The 18,370-nt window shown below is 37.9% G+C and overlaps 1 protein-coding gene, 1 non-coding gene and 1 pseudogene across 6 annotated transcripts in view; all 3 read right to left on the reverse strand.

Annotated features, from left to right (window-relative positions):
• The window catches only part of LOC134473042 (cytochrome b-c1 complex subunit 2, mitochondrial-like), a 32,712-nt pseudogene extending 15,109 nt beyond the window's left edge, over positions 1-17,603 (reverse strand).
• Positions 1-18,370, reverse strand: part of St3gal3 (ST3 beta-galactoside alpha-2,3-sialyltransferase 3) — a 248,703-nt gene that overhangs the window by 50,763 nt on the left and 179,570 nt on the right. The gene's annotated exons all lie outside the window — the stretch shown is intronic.
• On the reverse strand, positions 5,015-5,121 carry LOC111758267 (U6 spliceosomal RNA). The gene has a single exon (XR_002792466.1). It is a non-coding gene; the product is annotated as a U6 spliceosomal RNA (small nuclear RNA).

Here is an 18,370-nt window from a genome sequence, read left to right on the forward strand (position 1 = left end):
GGAGAGGAGAGGAGGGGAAGAGTTTTTGAGACTAATGTCCCAAAGTGTTTCTCTTTTATGTTTCTGAAGTACTTTGACAGTTTGGGGTCTTATGTTTAAGACTCTGATCCATTTAGATTTAATTTTTTAGTATGATAAGAAATAGGGGTCTAGTTTCTTTTTCTGCATACAGATATTCAGTTTCTTCCAGTACTTTTAAAAAAATATTATTTTGAGACAGGGTCTTGCTATATAGTTCAGACTGGCATGATTATTTTCATAAAGGCAGATACATATACAAGTAGAAGAGAGTAAAGAACCCAGAAATAAACCTTTATGCAACTGTCACTATATCATCATCATTGGAACAAAATACTCAAAACTCATCACTTAGAAGAAGCCTAGGCTCAAACTCACAGCAATCCTTTTGCCTCAGACTCCCAGTGCTGGAATGACAGGCATATGCCACCACACCTGGATCCAGCACATTTATTAGAAACTTCCATTCCTCTGTACATGCTATTATTGTCTTTTTAAAGCCATTTGGCTATAAATATGCGGTGTTATAGCTTAGATATAAAATATTCTTCGAAAGTTTCACATTCAGATGGGCCTTGTTGGAACGCACAGGTCCTGGGGCATGACTTGGAAGGGTGTGTTTTAGTCCTGGACTCCTTCCTTCTCTCTCTGCTTCCTGGCTGCCATGATATGTGCACCTTTCCTTGGCTTGGCCCTTCCAGTGATTTCTGTACTGGAACCTACTAACCATGGATTGAACCTACTGAAATTATAAGCCAAAAATGAACTTCTTCTTTTAAATGAGTATTTTGTTCCAGTGATGATATAGTGACTGTTACAGTTTATTTCTGGGTTCTCTACTCTGTCCCACTGGGATATGTGCCTGCCTTTATGAAACTATCATGTTATTTTGGTTTTCAGTTGGTTTGTTTTGAAGCTAGGTATTATAATACTTCAAGCTTTGTTCATTTTGCTGAAGACTGCTTTACCTATCTGGGGTCTTTTGTGGTTCTATACAAATTTCAAGAGTGTTGCTTTTTCTGTTTCTATGAGAATATCATAGGTATTTTGATAGAATTGCACTGAATCTGTAAACTGCTGTGGGTAGTATGACCATTTTAGCAATACTAATTTTTTAAATTCATAAACATGGGACATTGGTTTTTTGAAATCTCTTCCATTGCTTTCATTATGTTTATATGATTCCACTGCTTTCGTTATGTTTCATAATTTTCACTGTAGAGATCTTTCACTTCATGGGGTAAATTTATTAGGTAGTTGAACTGGGGGGGGCCTTTTTCTGTTTGTCTTTTTGAGACAGGGTCTCGCTATGCAGTTCAGGCTGGCCTTGGGCTCACTTTGTAGCCCAGGCTGGTCTCAAAATTGCAAATGATTCTCCTGTGTCAGCCTCCCAAGTGCTGGGATTACAGCAGTAAGTCACCACACCCTGTTTTTTTGTTTTGTTTTGGTACCAGGGATCAAACTCATGACCTTGCACTTGCCAGGTAGGCTCCTGCTTGTCCACTGAGCTAAATACATAGCCCTTGGGTAGCTATTGTGAATGGGACTTCTTTGCTTTCTTTCCCTGCAGTTTCATTAATGGTCCAAGAAAAGTCACTGACTTTTATAGTGTATGTTGATTTGGTATGCAACCTTACTGGTAGTTGTTAGTTCTAAGAGTTGATTAGTTTGAACTTTTTTATGGTGGTGTTGTTAGGGTTTTTTACCTATAAAATTATGCTTGCAAACAGGAGTAATTTGACTTCTTTTCCTACTTAAATTGCCTTTATTTCTTTCTCTTGCCTTACTGATCTGGCTAAGACTTTTAATCAGATACTAACTAGTAATGAAAGTGGATATGCTTCTTTTGTTCCAGATCTTAGAAGAAATAATTTAAACTTTCCCTTACTGAGTATAATGTTGGTTGCCAGTCTGTCATACTTAGCTTTATTATGCTCAGATAACAACCCTTAATTTTTTGTTTTTCCTTTATAATGAAGGTTGTTGAATTTTATCAAATGTTTTTCTATTGAAGTGATCATTTAGCTTGTGGCTTTATTTTGTTGTTGGAGTGTATTATATTTATTAATTTGCATGTGTTGAACTATCGTTGCATTCTTGGGACAAATTCTACTTGATTAATCATAGTGTGCTGCTAGTATTTGGATAAGAATTTTTGCCTCCAGGTTCACGAGGGATATGGTCTCTGGTTTCTTTTTGTGTTCAGTCTTGTCTGGTTTTGGTATCAGAGTACCAAATGCTGGCCTTATAAAATGAGTTTGGCAAGATTTTGTTTCTTTCAATATTTTGGAATAATTTCAGAAAAACTGTTATTAGTTCTTTTTCAAAGGTTTGGTAAAGTTTAGCAGTGAAGCCATCTGGTCCTGTACTTTTCTTTGTTGGAAGACACTTTATTAGTGATTCCACCTTAACAGTTACTGGTCTCTTCAGATTTTTCCTTAAGATTCAATTTTGGTAGATTATATGTGTATAGGAATGTATTCATTCCTTCTACATCTTCCAATTTGTTGATATATGCTTATTTAGAACATTCCTCCCTCGTCTTTTGTATTTCTATGGTACAGTTGTAACGTTCTTTTTCATCGCTGATTTTTTTTTTTTTTTTGTCTTTTTCATTTTTATCGGTACCAGGGATCGAACTCACGACTGCCTGCATGCAAGGCAGGCGCTTATGCCGCTGAGCTAAATCCCCAACCCCTCATCACTGATTTCATCATTTTGTTGGGGAATCTTCTTTTCATTAGTCTAGCTACAGATCTGTCAGTTTATCTTTAGAAAAACAATTCATCACTTCATTCTTTAGTTTCTTTTTCATTTATTTCTGCTTCAATCTTTGCTACTTCTGTCCTTCTACTCATCTTGGATTTAGTCTATTCTTGCTCTTTTAGTTCACTGAGTTACATCAATAGGTTATTTACTTGGAATCATTTTACTTTTTTTTTCTTGGTACCAGGGATTGAACTCATGACCTTGCACTTGCTAGGCAAGCACTTATGCCACTGAGATAAATCTCAGGCCCTCATTTTACTTTTTGATATAAGCATTTATTGGTATTTCTAAGTACTGCTTTTGCTGTACCCCTCAGGTTTTGGAGTATATTTTCATTTTTATTTGTTTCAAGAAATTGTTCTATTTCTCTTCTGATTTTTATACTGATTCACTACTCATGCAAAAGAATGATGCTTAATTCCTATGTATTTGTACAATTTGTAAAGTTCTTCTTGATTTCTACTTTTATTATACTTGTATTTAACGAAGATACATACTATGATTTCAGTTTTTAAAAACTTTGTTAAGATTTGTTCTGTGGCCTAACATATGGTCTTCCTAAAGAACATTCCATGGGCTGATGAAAAAAATGTGTATTTTGCAGCTGTTGGATGAAATGTTGTGTAAATGTATGTTGTGTCCATTTAGTCTGTCATAATCAGGTATTTCTTCATTGATTTTTTTTTGTCTAGATGATCTGTGCAACTATTATTACATTAGTGTCTATACCTCCTTTTAGATCTAGTAATATTTATTTTATAAAGCTGGGTGCTCCAGCATTCAGTGCATTGATATTTGATTATTTTTTTCTTCTGTTGAATTATCTCTTTATCTTTATATAGAAACCTAATTCTGTTTAAAGTTTTTTACTCAAAGTCTATTTTATCTGATATAAGTATAGCTAGTCCTTTTTACTTTTGGTTTCTATTTGTATAATATATCTTTACTGGTGAACAGTGTGTGTGTGTAAACTTATATATGGCATATATGTTTCTTTTTTAAAAAACACCTTTTAATTGGGCAATTGAATATGATGACATTCAAGATTATTACTGATAACTAAAGACACATTAATTATTTTCTGATTGTTTCATATAGTCTTTGTTCCTTACACTCTTATTGGTCATCTTTGTGGTTTGTTTTATCTTTTTTAAAAAAACAGAATGTTTTATTGACTTTAGATCAGTTGGGAGCAATTATGCAACGAACTATGCATTATATGCAAGGGTAACACTTGTATGTATATATGTACTTATTGCTTTATTTATTTGGGAATTGAACTCAGGACCTTGCATTTGCCAGGTCCTGCTTCTGAGTTATATCCCTGGCCCCAATATCTGTATTTATTTTTTAAGATATTTTATATCATTGGTAGAAAAAAAATAAATGTTCTACTGGAGATTTTTGATTTCCATGTGTTTGCTGCTCTAGGTTAAGAAAATGTTTAGCTCTTGTCCCTGAAATATGTGCTTCAGTAATACAACTCATCAACAAAAGTATATATCCAAACTTCTACTTGTTGGCATTGACTTCTGGCCAGAAACAAACTTTTATGCTGTACTTCTGATATCAAATTCAGTCACTGAGTCAATTATGCTGAAGGATTGTGGATGGTGGCATGTAAGAACCATCATCTAGAGCTTTATCCAGGAAAACCTCAGAAGATTCCACTGCAATAGGCATCCAGTTTTTAGTTTGTTTTTGAAAGTCTGGGCATCTATATTAAATAGTTTTCCTTGAGCAATTATTTTTGTTTTTGTTGTTGTTGTTGTTTTTACAGCCAACCTTGATAACATTTTTGATAGATTTATCTTGGGACATAGTGTAAATCCTGAAGAGTCTGGAGTCTACGTAACTAACATTAAAGGCAAAAACACAAAGCAGATGGTAAATTCCCTTTGCTATATATAACCTGGTATAGAGGGCTGGTGGCATTGCTTCCCTTCTTGGCATGTGGTCTAAGGATACACTGAAGAACACTAAGTGAGTTTGTGTCTATAATTTCTATGGCAGCAACTTCTACTACAAAAGCAGCATGGACAAGACTGTTTCCATCTTGTTCTTAAATTTCATTCCTACAGTATTTGGCCTTTGTACTAGATAAACCAATACTATCCCTCATGTTGAGAAACTATTGCTCTAAATCAACTTGCTTTAAAGCAGAGATGACTCACACCAAGTCCAATCAAAAACATTCCTGCACTTTTTTAAAGTTTTTTTTTAATTTAAAAATATGGAATGCTTCACCAATTTGCGTGTCATCCTTGTACAGGGGCCATGCTAATCTTCTCTGAATCGTTCCAATTTTAGTATATGTGCTGCTGAAGCGAGCATTATTCCTGCACTTTTAAGTTGCTTCTGAACATAGTAATGTAACTCCTCTGATGTCACTTCTCCAAATCTATGGTCAAAACAATATAAAAATTAGCCAAGACATTCTGATTAGCTGCAGTATGCAACTTTTCAATGACATGAGCCTGTGGAAGCCATAAATTTCTCAACCCTTAGCTAAGACTGAGGGCAGCTACTTTTCAATGATGAAATCCTGGTGTTGTGGTGATACTGAACAGCAATTCCTCTTCATCTGGGAGGTATTCCATAGTGTATGTCATGTTTTCCTCACTGCAGCTGAATTTACTAGCAACTGCTTCAATTACAAGGGTCATCTTGAAATATAGAAGTTCTCTTTTTTAGTTAAATTATAAGTGAGAGAGCAAATGAGAGGCTCCTAACTTGTTGGAGTCCTCATATATATACTGCTACTTTAATGAATGAACTAATTCTTGATGCAGAAGCATAGTTTTACACAGAAGCAATCACTAAACCATTTGATAAACTCAAGGTCCTGAGGACGTAGAGGTACTCCAGTGGGATATGAATTGAACACTGGGGATAACTTTTGAGGGAATAAAACCTCAAGGAGGACCTACTTTGGAATAGTAGTTTCAGGCCTCAAGATTGGGACTTGTAGTCACTGGTGGCTTTCAAAGGAAAGCCAGATAGTTGCAAAGGACAGGAGTTTTGGTAGTTTTATATATGGATAAGGTTTAATTTTCTTCTCTTTCTGTGTATCTGCTTTACTACTGAATTTTGTGCTTTATGATTTCATGATGATAGCTATCATCCTTTTGGCTGATATATGATCTAATATGATGAGTTCTCTATTTTTGATTGTTTTGGAAAGTCTTTTCCCTCTACTTATAAAAGCCAGCTTTTTAAGGTAGGCCAATAGTCTTGTTTCATGTTTTTTCTTTCAGAACTTTGAGTACATCTTCCCATTCTTTCCTGACCCATAAAGTTTCTGCACAGATGTCTACTTTTGGTCTTATGGAGGTTTCCTTATATGTGACTTGACACTTTTCTCTTGGTAGTTTTAGATTTTCTCTTTGTCTGTTACCTTTTATGTTTGTTGTTTTTTTAAACAGTCTTAGTAGGTAGCCCAGGTTGGCCTTGAACTCACGCCTATCCTTCTGCATCAGTCTCTTGAGTGCTGGTACCACACGTAGCTTGTTTTGTACTTTAACAGTCTGATTACTACATGCCTTGAGAATCTTTTTCGACTTTATCTATCAGGGGACTTCGAGCTTCCTGGACTTGGATAACCATATCTTTCCCAAGATTTGGAAAGTTTTCAGCAATTACTTCATAGAAAATGTTTTCTAAAAAGATAACTTTTCTCTTTGTGTAACACTCATAATGTTTCCTTACTTAATGGTGTACTGTTAAGTCTCAAAGGCTTTATTTACCCTTTTTCATTTCAGCTGGGTATGGTGGCACACACCTGTAAGCTCAGGATTTGGGTGGCTGAGGCAGAAGGATTGCTATCAGTTCGAGACCATCCTGGGCAACACAGTGAGCTGTAGGCTAGCCTGAACTACATAGCAAGACCCTGTCTCAGGCCTTCCCCACACCAATCTTTTGGTTATTTTTTTTCTTCTTTGTTTTACTGATTCATTCAACTACATTTTTTATATCATTTACTGAATTCTTTAGCTCCAAGATTTTTTTTTACTTATCTCTCTGCTGAATTTCTCATTTATATCATGAATTGTTTCTAATTTTCACTGACTTGTCTGTCCGTATTTTCTTATATCAGAAAATTTCCTTAAATCATAATTCTGAATTTCTTTCTAGTTAATTTGTTTCTTTCTTTTAAAAAAAAATGTATTTTAGGGTCTAGTGCCACAGTTCTAAAGTTGTTTGTATTCCTTTGGAGATGTCATATTATTCTCTGTTTTCCCATCCTTTTTTGAGTTTGTTATGATTTGTGTTTAGGTGGCCCCTCAAGCTTCATGCAGTCATGTCTGTTTGAGGAATGCATAGCAACCAGGCTGGACCAGTGGACTTAGACAGAGTGCCTGTCAAGAGTCTGAGAGATGAGTAGTTAACTATATGGGCATCTAGGGACCAATTTGCTCATGACAGGCTACCAGCTTCTTCCCAGTCAAAGGCAGAAAGGCTGAGCTTCTAAGATCAGGCTCCTTAACTGCTTCTTGGATCTTCATGAGGATGGGCAAGGCTAGCCAGCTGCTTCTAGGGCCCTCAGCAACTGACAAGGTCATGAGGTGGATAGGTAGGGCCACCTGGAGGTGACTGCCTGGTGCCTTCCAGGTTGAGGATTATGAATGTGATTTCTTTGCTACTTTTAGGGTAGTGGGAGGGTAGGCAGGAGCCCCAACTGTTGGTCAGAGGGGTTTAGACGTCTATATACAAGCCAGGCTGTTTGAGTGGGTTGCCCAAATGTTTCTTGGGCCAAGGGAAGGTTTATAGTGTCACCTGGCCCCTTTTCAGAGTGGGGTTAGTTGAGCTACTGAGAGCACATGTCCTGCTCTTTACAAAACCATGAGTGGGAGCAGTCTCAAGATAGTACTGTTACAACAAAAGCCTAAATGGGTAAATGTAGGCTGGACACTTTCTTTAGGGCCAGGTAGCATGGGGTAAGTCAGCTACTTCCTAACTGTTCTGGACCTGTAAGGGCATTATGATTTGTGTGTAGATGTCCCCCCAAAGCTTCATGCAGTCATGAGAGTGGGAATCTAGTTTGTGTTTGATTTGCTGTCTAGTGCTGGGATTATGGGTGCGAGTGCTACATGCATTCTAGAGTGGGTAGTCTACATACAATATAAGGGACAGAAAGTGTCTTCTCTCACACCCCCCACCCCCGTTTTGCTTATTATTTTTGCTGTCTTCTGCTGTCATGAACTTTTGCTCCTCTGTCATGCCACCCTGCCTGGGAGCCAGCTGATTATGGACTGAAACGTCCACAAACTGTAAGCTACATTAACCTTTCCTTCCTTAATTTTGGGCATTAGGTATATTGTCTCAGCAATGAGAGAAAAGTAAGACAAAAGGCTGCAGGCTTCTTTAGCAGTAAATGTTTCAGGGACCCATAGTATGAGTGGTAACTGGACACTTTTTAATTTTCCACCAGTAGCAGGCACAGGTGTTACCTCCCTTAAGACTTCCTTGCCTAGTGTTTGGTTAGATGCCCTTATGGAAGCATGCACAACTTCCTGTGCTTGCTTTGTCCTGGCAGTCATGACACTGCCCACTCACTGTAGCTCCTGTAAGCAGTAACTATTTCTTATTTGTCACTGTTTCCCAGAGCTCTACTTAAGACTTGGGAGAGAGTAGGTGCTCAGGAGCTAGGAAAGAGCAAAGTCTATGTAGTATTACCAAGGCTTAAGGGTAGCGCAAGCAGGGTCGGGGATTTAGCACAGTGGCACAAACACCTGCCTGGCAAGCGTGAGGTTGTAAGTTCAATCCCCGTATAAAAAAAAGAGTAACGCAAGCAGTCACCATCCTTTGGATCCAGATGGAGTTCTCAGATAGGCCTATTAGGCTGAAAGACAGGTGCTGGCCCCTGCATAGGTGGCTCATACCTTGCCCTATGTGCTGAAGGCATTCTCTGCAGGAGGCTTCTAGAATTACATACACATGCTGTGCAGACATATCCTATGCAGGAAGCCAAACTTTCTTCAAGCGATTCTTCATTCTTTATGGTCTATGAATTACTGAAGCAAAAATTGTTCTCCCCTAGTCTGAAGCTTTTCGTGACTTGAGCAGAAGAAATGTCATCAAAAGTCTTTTGTCTAGACTTGACTTGGGTGAATGTGCCAAGACTGGCTCACAAGAGTCTTTTCAGATGTCATTTCTGTTTATCCAAAACCCTGGTCCATGCAGAGTCATTTTCAAGCTAAGTTTTGCTGAGGCTCAAAGCTGACACCCTCTGATTCCTGGCATAGCTTGCAGAGCTACTGTGTGACAGGCAGGCCTGGGGCCTCCCCACAGCCTCACTCAGCAATGGTGTGTGTCATAACCAGTTCTAGACCAGGTTCTGGGATGCAGCAGTGAGGAGATCCTGGGCCAAGCCCCTTACTTTTCATCTTGCCCTGAATGTTACCAGAACCCTGGGCCACAAAACTTTGGTTTATCTCTCCAAATACTGAGTTGGGGCCCTATCAGCATTTTTCAAAACCGTCTCCCCAGTGTCTGAGGCACAACTGGGCACTCAGTAAAAATGCGTAAGTGTTAACAAAAAGGCATGTAACCCTTGATTGTTTGAGCTCACTGAAGGAGCCTACTGAACTGCAAGAAGGCCCTAAAACTTACTATATCTTTAGAGTCATTACCTGATTCTTCACCCTGTTGATGCTGGTGGTGCTGGCCCTGGGCAGTAAGCCCAGAATACGGTGCTCAGCAGTACAGTGGGTTTGGGTATGGCAGACTACACAAGTAGAACATCAGGACCTTCACTTTTGCCTCCCCTCCAAGCCCAAGCCAGCCTCAAAGAGTGTGGCAACAGGACAGATAAAGGCCAGGAAATTAGGAGCTGTCCCTAGTTCATTCAGTCAGTAAGAAGTGACAAACAGGGTAAATTAAAGAAAACTGAGAATGAATGGAGGACCCAGTAGAAGCTACATGTAAGGTTTTACGGCCAGACTAGACCACACCCAGAGATCTCTTTCAATCAGAGGAGTTAGGGCACGTGAAGTGAGTTCCAGAGCATTGGCTCTTGCCTGAGGAGAGCTCTGGATCATCATCCACAGTGGTTACGTACTCACCCAACTTCCTAGAACACTGGAGGTGGCACAGGAGGTCCTGTGGGCCTGACTGGACCACACTCAGTAGCAACCTCCATTCAGACCCAGGAGCCAAGGGCATAGGAGATGATTTCCAACACGCCCAGGGGAAGCTTTGGAACATCACTTGAAACGTGGAAATACAGGAAAATGACAAAACGAAAGACCAAAATGCAATCTCAAATGTCCAGACCATCCCAAGAAAGCCGAGGAGCCATGTATATAGAAGAAAATATATGCCATACACCTGAAATACCTGAAATAATAACAACTGAAATAAAGAAGCAACTCCAGGAAGCTTTAAAGGAATTCAAATTAGAAATAATCTCCCAGGTAAAAGCAGAAATGATAAAAGTAATGAAAGAGATGCTCTATTTAAAAAAATAGAGGAGCAAAACAAAAAGATAGAATCCCTGGATGAACAATATAAGAAACAAACAGAATACATAAAGCAGATTCAAAGAGATATACAGGAAATCAAAAATTTCACTGAAAGTTGTCAAAACCACCTCAATGAAAGTGAAGACAGAATTTCAGATTTCGAAAGTAAGACTGCAGATAGTGAACAGGAAAAGAAAGATCTTTTAAAAATAACAAGAAAGCAGGAAATAACTATTCATTAGCTGCAAGATGATGCAAAGAAAAACAACATAGGGTTGATAGGAATAAATGAAAAAGAAGGGGACAACACAAATGATATCAAGGGCTATTTACAGAAGTAATAGCTGAAAATTTCCAAACATCAGAATGGAAACTGACATTAGGATTAGTGAAGCATATAGAACTCCAAATAGCCATAACCAAAATAAAACTACACCCAGACATATAATAATCACCATGCCAGAAATCCAACATAAGAATATAATATTAGGGGAGCGGAGAAGATGGCAGATAGGTAACAGCAGCTATGGAGGCTCTCTGAGATAGCCAGCTTAGATTCCAAGAATGGTGCGGTGTGGGGAGTCCTAAGCAGAGGGAGATATACCCTGCCAACCCAGGAACGAACTAAGCTGAGAGAAAACAATCAGAAATGCAATCATGGTACTACAATTGGAACAGCTGAAGTCTCGGTGCCGCCACTGGAACCTGTGGCTTGAATACCCTGCCACTGCTGCATTTGAATCAGCATAGCAGGGATAGAGACGTGAAAGCTCTGAGAGTGGGAATCGGCTAACCGAATTGAGAGCAGAGCTGGGGGGAACCCTGCATCGATCTGTGGTAAGAGGAACAGGGACCCTTCCATAGACTAGGAGGCTCCAACAGAGGACATTCTGGGTCCAGGCAGACTGGCTGGAACAGGGTGCTGCAGTGACTTTGGTCACATATTCCCCTATCAAGCGAGATTGGTGGGGAGCGCTTGACCTGGGTGACACCATGGACTGAGGCCCAATAGGCTAGCCCAAACCAGATCCCTGTGCCTGGCAGTGCACACTAATATAGTGGAGCCTTCAGCAGGTTGACTCACCTCGAGGGGCGGGCACATCATAGGGGTCTGCACAGGTCTTACCTACTAGTACACTGCAGTACTACGGGACCACCTAGTCAGCACACTTCAGACAAACTGAAACTGACAAAGAAAGAAACTGGGCCTCCTATATACACTGGTATGGAAAGAACAAAACATGTGAGAAGAGGAGGCAACAAGAAAGGATCCTCGGTCCCCAATCCTGAGAACACTGATCTAAGAAAGGTAAATGCAAAGGAGAATGAGGGCAGAAAACATGCAATATCAGGGATGGCACCAATAGACATAAAGCAATATCTCCGGGACCGCACAGACAAGTTCAAAAGTGAAGTATTTAACCAAGTAAAGCAAGATATAAGTAGAATAGTTAAAGAAATGCTAAGCACCTCCCAAGAAAACACAGATGGTGGAAGGACAGAAAAAAAGAGGAGAAATGTTTGATGGAGAAAATAGAATACATGAAGCAGGTTCAAAGAGATTACCAGGAAACTAAAAACTCTGTTGAAAGCTGGCATACCAGCTTGAAAGAAACTAAGGATAGATTATCTGAATGGGAGGACAGATTTGTAATGTGGGAGCAGAAAAGGAAAAAACTTCTTAAAAATAATAAGGAAACAAGCAGTAACAATACTAAGGTTAGAGGATGACAAGAGAATCTATAACTTAAGAATAAAGGATGTGAGAGAAGAAGCAGGGGTACAAGCAAAGGAACTGCAAAGGCTATTCACAGAAATAATGAGGGAAAACTTCCCAAACATAGGAAAAGGGAAAGATGCTCAGATGTATGAGGCATACAGAACTCCAGCCACTTACAATCAAAACAGAACTACACCCAGGCATATAATAATCAAGATTCCAGGAATCGAATATAAGAACAGAATATTAAAAGCTGTCAGAGACAAGAAACAGATCACTTACAAGGGAACACCCATCAGAATTACAGCAGACTTCTCAGCACAAACCATCAAATCTCGAAGAGCATGGGCTGAAGTAATCCAAGCTTTGAAAGACAATAACTTCCAGCCTAAATTGATATATCCTGCACAATTGTCCCTAGAAATTAATGGAGAAACAAGGGACTTCCAAGATAAAGAGGAACTGGGGGAATTCACAACCACCAATCCAACTCTACAAAGAATAGTGCAGGACATTCTAAAGAGAGAGAAAAGTACCAGGATTCCAGAAACAGTGGCAGAGAGGCCACAATGAATGGAGCAGAAAGTGAAATGCAGACAGAAAAAGAGCTAACAACAGAAAAAGAGCTCAACAGAAACAAGGCAGAAAGGTTGGATATAGTTTCTAATATAGATGGCCAAAATACACTAACTTAAGGGAAAAAAGAGAATTGCAGGCAGAGTGGATCAAGACGTAGGATCCACCGAGAGGCTCTTTATTGGAAATATAATTAGCCTGAAGAAGGTTATATAGACCAAAATCAAGTATGACCAAACGGAATTCGATGTGATAGGGAACCAGAGAGGAATAGGGGTAACTGGGGCAGTATTTATGGACAGGTTGAACAGACAGGCTTTAATAAAGAAAGAAATATAACTAGAAATCCAGCCCAGGAGTGAGAAAGTTCAGAAACACTTAGGTAAATAGCAGGTTGCCTCCCCCAATATAAAACTGTGAGTGATGGAGAGACCCAAAAATACACAGTTCATTCTGGGGGAGTAAAGGGGAGGAATAGTCTTAAAAAAAAAAAACAGCAGAAGATATAACTAATAGTGTATCAGGAATTAAAACCCTTATTACTCACACCACTCTGCTTGGTTGGAACTTGTTCCATATACAAGCACTGGATCTGAGGGCACAGATAGCTGTCCCAAAGATATCAAGACAAAGCACAGTGGTCACCTTTAATTTCCTATTAACTCAATCAGGATCCCTGTATGACTTATACTGTTGTATCATAACTGATCTTAGTTAATTCGGACTCATTTGAATACTGCTTATTATTGACAGATTTTATTCAAAACTGGTATCAAGTTGACTATAGACACTATACTGAAGATGACAGTGATTCACCATGATATCTATTCTGATTTGATTACTACCTGTTTTTGTAGCTCTACACTCTCTACAAAGTTGTATTTCTGTTAATTCTGTTATATACTGATATGTTCAATTACACTTTATCTGATAATACAGCCAATTTGGTTGATGATGACAAGAAACAACACAGTGACCATGGTAGAACTTATACAGCAGTTTTATATGTCTTTTCAGTTTTATGTGTCTATAGGAATATGTTTAGTTCTGTGCTGCTTTGTTCTGTTTCTCCCTCTAATATAGAAAGGACAGAAATACATGTTAAGACTCATGCTTGTGTAAAACTTATAACTAGTTTATGAGAACTGATCTTATGACACATGATGAAATGAACAAATACTTTGAAGAAAAGAAAGGGGCACTGCAGTACCAAGTGCTGATTCCAGAGTATTATGATGTGAAATCCAGCAATATTATTAATCTTTGTTCAAAAGGATCTTAATCTAATAAGCTTTGTTAGGTTTCAACACAAACGAAGACAAGGATAAATGCGTACATGTCTAAGTGCATAGGATTGATAGCCGTATTACTTAGTTTTTGTTGGATAGTTGAACAGAACCGTTTGCAGTCTCCCTGGCTGAATTCCCATTTATATGTTTCACTTTTGTATCTTGAACAACTATTTGTGTGTGGACGATACGTATACATCAACTAGTGATTTATTACTGTTTATTTCTTTGCTTTGAAAGTATGTACTGGAGCGGGGGATTTAGCTCAGCGGCACAAGCACCTGCCTTGCAAGCAGGCAGTTGTGAGTTCGATCCTTGGTACGGATAAAAAGGAAAAAGACAAAAAAAAAAAAAAAAAAAAAAAAAAACCATCTGAAAGTATGTACTATTTCTGCCCATTTTCTATTTTGTTTTATTTTTCTTTAAAAAAAAAGAATAGAATATTAAAAGCTGTTAAAACAAAAGATAGGTCACCTATAAAGGAAAACCTATCAGAATCACAGCAGACTTCTCAGCACAAACAATGAAGTCAATAAGAGCAGGGAGTGACGTACAGCAGATCCTAAATTAAAATGATCTCCAACCTGGACTGTTGTACCATGAAAACCTGTCCTTCAAAATGGATGGAGAAATAAGATATTTCTATGACAAAGAACAGCTGAAGAAGTTCATGATCACCAAACCAACCCTACAAAGAATCCTGAAAGACAGCATAGATACACATAGCCACTAAGCAAGGCAGGCAATAAAACAGAATGGAAAGATAAAGAAGCAATAGCAGATAGATAATATGTCAACAATAAACAAATACTAAACCATTATAACCATTAATGTAAACCAGTTATAACCAGTTATAAATGGTTAAACCAGTTATAACCATTAATGTAAATAGTCTCAACTCACCAATTAAAAGAAACAGACTGGCAGACTGGATCAAGAAACAACATCCAATGACATGTTGCATACAAGAAACTCATCTAACTGAAAAGGAAATTTATAGACTAAAAATCAAAACATGGAAAACAATAATTCATGAAACAGGAACCCCTGAAACAGCATGGGTAGTAATTATGTTTGTAGACAATGTGAACTTCAAACCAAGAATGATCCTAAGAGATAGAAAAGGTCACTACATATTGGTTAGGGGAAAACTTCAAGAGGAAGAGATAACTACCTTAAATATATATGCACAAAATTCTACAGCACCCAGTTATACAATGCAAAAATTAACAGAAATGAAAAATCAAATAAGCAATACCACAATTATAACAGGAGACCTTAACACACTATTGACAACAGGGGACAGATCAACTAGACAGAAAATCAGCAAAGAAATAAAAGAACTGACTCACACCTGTGAACAATGGGCTTGATAGACATATGCAGAATGTTCAATCCAACAACATCAGAACATACATTCTTCTCAGCAGTACATGGGACACTCTCTAAAATAGATCATACACTAGTCCACAGAACACATTTAAGTAAAGGAAAAAGAACTGAACTCATTCAATGTGTGTTATCAAATCATAGTGCTATGAAACTAGAAATTAATGATAAAAAAAACTACAAAACCCCCACAAACACTTGGAAATTGAATAACACACTCTTGAGCAATCAGTGGGTCACAGGGGAAATTAAAGAAGAAATTAAACAATACCTACAAGCAAACAAAAATACAAATACAACTTACCAGAATCTGAGGGATACAATGAAAGTGGTGCTCAGAGAAAAATTTACTGCACTGAGTTTTCACATCAGGAAAACAGAACAAATATAAATAAACAACCTGATGCTATGCCTCAAACACTTAGAAAAAGAACAGCAAGTCAAACCCAAAGCCAAAAGAAGGGAGGAAATTATAAAAATTGGAGCAGAAATTAATAAAATAGAGACTAAGAATAATCCAAAGAATCAGTGAATCAAAGAGTTGGTTCTTTGAATGAATAAATAAAATTGATTTGATAACCCCCTAGCCAACGTTATTAAAAAAGGGAAGAAAAAGCTCAAATCCACGCAATAAGGAATGAAAAAGGCAAAATCACTATAGACTCTGTGGAAATACAGAAGATCATCAACACCTATTTCAAAAACCTCTACTCTCACAGGTTTGATAACACAGAAGAAATAGACAGATTCCTAGAAACGTATGAACTACCAAAGGTGGGTCTAGAAGATGTAAAACTACTGAATAACCCAATTTCTATTAATAAAATGGAAAATATAATTAAGTCCTTACCTACAAAGAAGAGCCCAGGCCTAGACAAATTCACTGCGGAATTCTACAAGAAATACAAAACAGACTTAATGCCTATACTCCTCAAACTCTTCAATGAAACTGAGAGAAGAGATTTTTCCTAAGTCATTCCTGAAAGCAAATATTACTCTAGTACCAAAACCTGAGAAAGACCCAGCTAAAAAAAGAGAACTACAGGCCAATCTTCCTAATGAACACAGATGCAAAAATCCTCAATGAAATATTGGCAAACAGGATGCAGCAAATTATCAAGAAGATTATACACCAGGACCAAGTGGGATTTATCCCAGGCATGCAAGGATGGTTCAACATACGTAAATCAATAAATGTAATCCACCATATCAATAAAGCCAAAAGTAAGAATCACATGATCATTTCTACAGATGCAGAAAAAGCCTTCGATAAGTTCCAACATTCATTCATGATAAGAACTTTACAGAAAATTGAAATAGATGGTCTTTACCTCAATATAATAAAGGCCATTTATGACAAACCAACAGCCAGCATCATACTAAATGGCCAAAAATTGAAAGCCTTTATTTTAAAATCAGGCACAAGACAAGGATATCCTCTATCACAACTCCTATTTAATATAGTACTGGAAGTACTAGCCAGAGCAATTAGGCAAGAGAGAGAAATAAAAGGGGTAAAGATAGGAAAAGAAGTTAAATTATCATTGTTTGCAGATATAGAAGACCCCCTAAATTCCATTGAAAGACTCTTAGATATAATAAATAAATACAGTGATGTAGCTGGATACAAAATCAATACTCAGAAATCAATAGCATTCCTATACACTAACAACAAAATCACAGAGAGGGAAATTAGAGAAACCGCACTCTTCACATTAGCAAGCAAAAAATGAAATATTTAGGAATTAGTCTTACGAAAGAAGTGACAGACCTATACAGGGAAAATTATAATACACTGAAAAAAGAAATTGAAAATGATCTCAGAAAATGGAAAGACATCCCTTGCTCATGGATAGGAAGAACATTGTGAAAATGGCCATTCTCCCAAAACTGTTATACAGATTCAATGCAATCCCAATAAAAATACCATCAACATACCTTATAGATCTAGAGAAATCACTCCTAAAATTCATCTGGAACCAGAAGAGACCTAGAATCGCAAAAGCAATTCTAAGCAGCAAAGGCAAGGCAGGAGGCATCACAATCCCTGACTTGAAGTTATACTACAACGCAACAGTAGTAAAATCAAAACAGAGCCGAAGATCAATGGAATAGATTAGAAGATACAACCACAGCTACAAACACACTCAACCACCTTATCTTTGATAAAGGAGCCAAGCAGGTTCACTGGAAGAATGACAGTCTCTTTAATAAATGGTGCTAGAAAAACTGGCTGTCCATTTGCTGAAAACTAAAGCTAGACCTATGTCTATCATCATGTACTAAATTAAAATCTAAATGGGTCAAAGATCTGAATATTAAAACAGAAACACTAAATCTATTGGAAGACAAATTGGGTAGAAACCTTGAAGACATAGGAGTAGGCAGAGAATTCATGAACAGGACTCAAACCGCACGGGAAATACTTCCCAGAATCAATAACTGGGACCACTTCTTATTAAAAAGTTTCTGCATGTCAAAAGAAATCTCCAGCATAGTGAAAAGAAAACCAACAAACTGGGAAAAGATTTTAGTGAACTCTCTCTCAGACAAGGGCCTCTTGTCTAAAACATATAAAGAATTAAAGAAACTCAGACCTCCGAAATTCAAAGATCCAATCCAAAAATGGGCATCTGAGATGAATATGCAATTCTCAGATGAAGAAATGCAAATGGCAAATAAATACATGAAAAAATGCTCATCATCATTGGTCATTAGAGAAATGCAAATTAAAACCACACTGAGATACCATCTCACTCCTGAAAGAATGGCCAGGATCAAGAAAACCGACAACAAATTCTGGAGAGGCTGTGGGGAAAAAGGAAGTCTCCTGCACTGCTGGTGGGAGTGTAGACTGGTACAGCCTTTGTGGAGATCTGTCTGGAGATTTCTCAAAAAGTTGGGACTGGAAATCCCATTTATTCCAGCTATTCCACTTCTAGGCATATTCCCAGAAAGCATCATACCACAGTGATATATGTGCACCTATGTTTATAGCAGCACAATTTGTAATCTCCAGATCTTGGAAACAACCCAAGTGTCCATCAATTGAGGAATGGATAAAATAGTTGTAGTATTTCTATACAATGGGGTACTACTCAGCTATAAAGAAGGATCACATTGAGATATTTGTCAGTAAATGGGTG

This window comes from Cavia porcellus, unplaced genomic scaffold (genome assembly GCF_034190915.1).
Source record: "Cavia porcellus strain 051 isolate PalLab524CR breed Dunkin Hartley unplaced genomic scaffold, mCavPor4.1 scaffold_25, whole genome shotgun sequence".
NCBI lineage: Eukaryota > Metazoa > Chordata > Mammalia > Rodentia > Caviidae > Cavia > Cavia porcellus.